We start from the raw sequence: 6,439 nt of genomic DNA on the forward strand, positions 1-6,439 counted from the left end.
ACTGCTGTACCCCACCCCTTCCCGACAGAGGGGTGCTACACATTCTCCTGACACCCCTCGCCAAGACCTCCCGCCAAGTTCATTAGTCATAGTGGCAGAAGTACGCCATTTGGCCCATTGAGTCTACCCCCACCGTTCAATCATGGCTGAGTTATCTTTCCCTCTCAACCCCATTCTCCTGCCTTCTCCCCATAACCCCTGACACCCATATTAATCAAGAACCTATCCATATCTGCCTTATAACCATTCATGTGCAGGGTCCCAGGGCAAGGGATTGCAATTGCCTTCGGACAGTGCCTGCCTGCCTCTCGTTTACACTCCCATCCTCTCCCCACGTCTCCAGCTTTCTCTCTTGGAGAAGGTCCCAAGAAAGATCCAGCTGGCGGGTGAACCCCACCTGGCACTCGATGGCACAGTGACAGGAGAAATGCCAACAGGGCAGTGTGGGGTGACAGTAACCCAGTCCGAGCTCACCTGATTCTCCTCACTCCACACCCACCTGCACACAAGATCAGTTAGTCCCATCACTACTCAACCCATCCCCTCTGCCCTTCAACACGCCATCAATCCTAATCCTAGATACCCACCATCAGACCCAAATACAACGCCCAACCCCGTTCCCATCCTCCTCAACCCATCCCCTCTGCCCAATCCAACCCACCTCAACTATCCCCCATCACCCCAGTTACAAGCACCCGACCCAATGCTCCGTACATCCCACTCAACCCATCCCCTCTCCCCCAAGTACTCTGCCATCAATCCTACCCACCTCAAATATCTCCCCGTCAACCACAGACCCAAATACACGCTGCCAACACCCCACCCAAGCCATCCCTTCTCCCCCAAGTACTCTGCCATCAATTCTACCCACCTCAAATATCTCCCCGTCAACCACAGACCCAAATACACGCTGCCAACACCCCACCCAAGCCATCCCTTCTCCCCCAAGTACTCTGCCATCAATTCTACCCACCTCAAATATCTCCCCGTCAACCGCAGACCCAAACACACCAACACCCCACCCCACCCAAGCCATCCCCTCTCCTCCAAGTATTTTGCCATCAATCCTACCCACCTCGAATATCTCCCCGTCAACCACAGACCCAAATACACGCTGCCAACACCCCACCCAAGCCATCCCCTCTCCCCCAGGTACTACCCCCCCACCCCACCCCCCATGTGTATCACGTCCAATGGCTGCACAATTCAAAACGTTTCTATCCCCGAGCTGAACAATTGGGAACTCTATCTTGTTTGGGCTTGCACCCATCTTTTCATCCCTGTCCTTTTGTCATCTGGTTCATTGAGACACATCAGAGAAGGCACTCGGACATCCTAACCCAAACTGGCTGATGGACCCACACAGTGCAGCCCCCTTTAATTGTTCCCTGAATTCAACCGGCAATTAGAAGTGGCTAATCAAACTCTGGCTCTGCTTGCAAGAAAGCAAAACCCTCCCGGCCTCCCCATCTAATCCCCTCAACTGCCAATACCCGACTCCCCTTGGAAAGCAGTGGAAACAACTGCAGATGCTGGTTTTGTGCCAAAGATAGACACAAAGTGCTGGAGTAACTCGGCAGCCCAGGCAGCATCTCTGGAGATAAAGGATAGGTGACGTTTCGGGTCGGGACCCTGCTTAAGTCCGAAAGTAGGGAGTGCGGAAGGGTTGGAGGCGTGAAAAGAGCAGGACAAATGTGGGCCGGCAACAAGACCTCTGGAAGGAGTGGCGTGGTAGACACATCGTTGGTCAGGCAAGGTGTGATCTCAAGAGGGGTACTATGTGGCAAACTGTGGAACTGGTTAAACGTCTAAGAGGAGTGTTAGCAGCTTAAAACTGGAGATTTCAACATTCATACTGTAAGAAAATACCTGCAGATGCTGGTACAAATCGAAGGTATTTATCTCCAAAATGCTGGAGTGACACAGCAGGTCAGGCAGCATCTCAGGAGAGAAGGAATGGGTGACGTTTGGGGTCGAGACCCTTCTTCAGTCTGAAGAAGGGTCTCGACCCCAAACGTCACCCATTCCTTCTCTCCTGAGATGCTGCCTGACCTGCTGTGTCACTCCAGCATTTTGGAGATAAATACCTTCAACATTCATACTGCTAGGTTGTAAGCTACCCAAGCACAATCTGAGATGTTGTTCCTCCAGTTTTCTCCACCCTGGCCGTTTTACCAGTTCCACAGTTCTTCACATTGTATCCCTTTTGAGATCACACCTTCCCCAGCCAACAATGTGCCCACCAAGGCTCCACCCTGCCTGAGTTTAAGTAACTTCTGCTAACACACCCCTCATCTACAACTCTTCCCCAACCCCTACTCTGTCTGAAGAAGGGTCCCGACCCAAAACCTCACCCATCCATGTTCTCCACAGATGCTGCCTGACCCGCTGAGTTACTCCAGTACTCTGTGTCTATCCCCCCTGAAAGAGCCCAGTCAGTCTGCCTTTCCTCTGGAGTCAACACATCGGACCGATGACTGTTCTGCTGATGAGGAGTCATTGAGCTGAAACGTTACTGCTGTCTCTTTCTCTGCCTTCATAGATGCTGTCTGACCTGTTCTTATATCAGATTTCCGGCATCTGCACTTTACTTCCCTTTCCGACCTGATCCCATGGTTACATCGGACAGGCACCTCAACGTCTGCGTGAGACCCTATAACCCATTCACATGTAGCCCCAGTCAGAGCCGATAAATACTGCCTACAGCGTAGGAGGCCGCTCGGCCCACCGAGTCTCTGCTGGCTCTCAAGAGCAATTCCATTCCTTAAAACCTATTCTCTCTCACATTCCCACCACCTCCCCCCTCCCCGCCTTGATATTCCCGACACCACTGGGAGCAATTTGGCCAAATCGGGATGAAACCGGAGCAAGTGTCGGTCAAGGGGCAAACGTGCATACCCGACACAGGCACCGCCGGAGGTCGGGATCGAACCGGGGTCTCTGGAGCTGTGAGGCAGTAAGCATCCTGATCTGTGGCGCCTCTTTGTTGGGTGAAAGTTGGGGTGGGAGGGAGGAAATAAGGGGGAAACAATATCACAGGGCAGTACGACTGGGTACAAAATGAGACCGGATATGCTGATGGGAGTTGTTTAGATAAACTACGGACTCTGATTTCCACTTTCTTTACGGTAAGCTCTGTGTTTTTGCTGTTCGATGGCAAGTGCATGCATTGAGAATATGTCCTTGGTTTGTTGTCCGTCGAGGTCTGACCCCTTTCTGTTGTGCTTTGTTGTTCCGGCTTGTTCAGACGTCTTGTCATGGTTTATAGCTGACCTTTAGAAGGGCCTGACCCCGACATCTTGACATCTTTTCAGAAATAAAACTATGTTTTGTACTTAACGAGGAGGTGTGTGGTCTGATTCGGCGATGGCACCGCCGATCCACGGGCAGCTGGGCAGATCACAGACCGCGCGGACTGCCCAGCGCCGGCATTAGTTTGTCAAGGTGACAGGTGCAGGAGCCTCAGCACCATCTTAAACCTCACCCTTCCCAAAGCTCAGTGCACTCCCTGTCACCGTGACCTCCTCCCGCCCCTACACTCTTCCCGTCTCTGTAACCCTCTCCGTCTCTGTAACCCTCTCTGGACTCTACACCCCCTCCATTGCTCTATAACCCCCTCCCGCCCCTACACCCCTCCCCGTCTCTGTAACCCTCTCCGTCAAGTTAGGAAGAGGGGATGTTCAACGAGATCTGGGTGTCCTAGTGCATCAGTCACTGAAAGGAAGCATGCAGGTACAGCAGGCAGTGAAGAAAGCCAATGGAATGTTGGCCTTCATAACAAGAGGAGTTGAGTATAGGAGCAAAGAGGTCCTTCTACAGTTGTACAGGGCCCTAGTGAGACCGCACCTGGAGTACTGTGTGCAGTTTTGGTCTCCAAATTTGAGGAAGGATATTCTTGCTATTGAGGGCGAGTAGCGTAGGTTCACTAGGTTAATTCCCGGAATGGCGGGACTGTCGTATGTTGAAAGGCTGGAGCGACTAGGCTTGCATACACTGGAATTTAGAAGGATGAGGGGGGATCTTATTGAAACATATAAGATAATTAGGGGATTGGACACATTAGAGGCAGGAAACATGTTCCCAATGTTGGGGGAGTCCAGAACGAGGGGCCACAGTTTAAGAATAAGGGGTAGGCCATTTAGAAAGGAGATGAGGAAGAACTTTTTCAGTCAGAGAGTGGTGAAGGTGTGGAATTCTCTGCCTCAGAAGGCAGTGGAGGCCAGTTCGTTGGATGCTTTCAAGAGAGAGCTGGATAGAGCTCTTAAGGATAGCGGAGTGAGGGGGTATGGGGAGAAGGCAGGAACGGGGTACTGATTGAGAGTGATCAGCCATGATCGCATTGAATAATAATAATAATAATAATACATTACATTTATATAGCGCTTTTCATATACTCAAGGCGCTTTACAGGGATTTAGAGAACATAGGGAAGTGAATAAATAGATAAATAAGTAAACGAACAGAGAAAGGAGACAGAAGATGAGGTGACCTTCAGTGGTTGAAGGCAGTACTGAACAGGTGAGACTTCAGTGATGTTTTGAATGTGATGTTTTGAATGTGGAGGAGTCTCTGACGGTTTGAGGTAGTGAGTTCCATAGGGTGGGAGCAGCGATGGAGAAAGCCCTGTCCCCCCAGGATCTGAGTTTGGTCCGGATGTGGGGGGATAGGAGATTGGCAGCAGCAGAGCGGAGGGTGCAGGTGGGAGTGTGCCTGTGGAGGAGGTCGGTCAGGTAGGATGGGGCCAGGTTATGGAGGGCTTTGTAGGTCATGAGGAGGATTTTGTACTGGATTCTCTGGGGGATGGGGAGCCAGTGGAGTTTGTAAAGGACGGGGGTGATATGGTCACGGATCGGGGTGTGGGTGAGTAGACGGGCAGCGGAGTTTTGAATGTATTGAAGTTTACTGATGATTTTTGAGGGTGCGCCATAGAGGAGGCTGTTGCAGTAGTCCAGACGGGAGGTGATGAAGGCGGTGCGTACAGGCTCGAAGGGCTGAATGGCCTCCTCCTGCATCTATTGTCTCTGTAACCCTCTCCGGACTCCACACCCCCTCCATTGCTCTATATCCTCCTCCAGCCCCTACACCCCTCCCCGTCTCTGTATCTCCCTTCTGATCCCCACACACCATCTCTGTAACCCCTCCAGCTCCTACCCTTTTCCCCATCTCTGTAATCTCCTCTAACGCTGCACAATCCGATTCCCACGACCATCTCTGTCGTTCAGTGCCTTCAACTGCTTTAGCCTTGAGCTCTATTCTCTCTAACCCTCTCCGCCTCCTTCTCCTGCACCTCCTTAAGCCAACCTCTGTGGCTCTCTGTCTCCTAGAAAGGGGGATGTTGGGGAATTCATCCCTTGTTTAACTGAGCTCCCGTGAACCCCCCTTCCCATATGTTTCTGTGTGAGCGAGGTGCTGTGAAGATATTAAGTGCCGGAGTAATTCATCGAGAAAGGCAGCAAATCTGGAGAATGTCTGAAGGGTCCCGACCCGAAACGTCACCTACCATGTTCTCCACAGATGCTGCCTGACCCACTGAGTTACTCCAGCACTCTGTGAAACGTCACCTATCCATGTTCTCCACAGATGCTGCCTGACCCACTGAGTTACTCCAGCACTCTGTGAAACGTCACCTATCCACGTTCTCCACAGATGCTGCCTGACCCACTGAGTTACTCCAACACTCTGTGAAACGTCACCTATCCACGTTCTCCACAGATGCTGCCTGACCCACTGAGTTACTCCAACACTCTGTGAAACGTCACCTATCCACGTTCTCCACAGATGCTGCCTGACCCACTGAGTTACTCCAGCACTCTGTGAAACGTCACCTATCCATGTTCTCCACAGATGCTGCCTGACCCACTGAGTTACTCCAACACTCTGTGAAACGTCACCTATCCATGTTCTCCACAGATGCTGCCTGACCCGCTGAGTTACTCCAGCACTCTGTGAAACGTCACCTATCCATGTTCTCCACAGATGCTGCCTGACCCGCTGAGTTACTCCAGCACTTTTAAGAGTCCTCTGCCCTCCCATCCCTGCAACTTTAGAAATACAGTGCGGAAACAGGCCATTTGGCCCACCCAGTCCGTGCTGACCAGCAATCAACCAGTATACTAGCACTGTAAACTCAACACAATTTACAATTTTACCAAAGCCAATTAACCAACAAATCTGCACGTCTTTGGATTGTGGGAGGAAACGAGAGCACCCAGAGAAAACCCACGAGTACAAACTCCGTACAGACAGCACCCGTAGTCAGGATCGACCCCAGGTCTCTGGCGCTGTAAGGCAGCAACTCTGCCACACTTAAAATATATTTATTTACTCACTTTTCTAGTCCTGAAATGTAAACTCTGTTCCTCTCTTCATAGATGCTGCCTGACCTGCTGAGTATTTCCAGCAAACTGTTTCTTTTTCAGACATCCCGTCTCTGTAGTTT

This window comes from Rhinoraja longicauda, chromosome 39 (assembly GCF_053455715.1).
Source record: "Rhinoraja longicauda isolate Sanriku21f chromosome 39, sRhiLon1.1, whole genome shotgun sequence".
Classification (NCBI taxonomy): domain Eukaryota; kingdom Metazoa; phylum Chordata; class Chondrichthyes; order Rajiformes; family Arhynchobatidae; genus Rhinoraja; species Rhinoraja longicauda.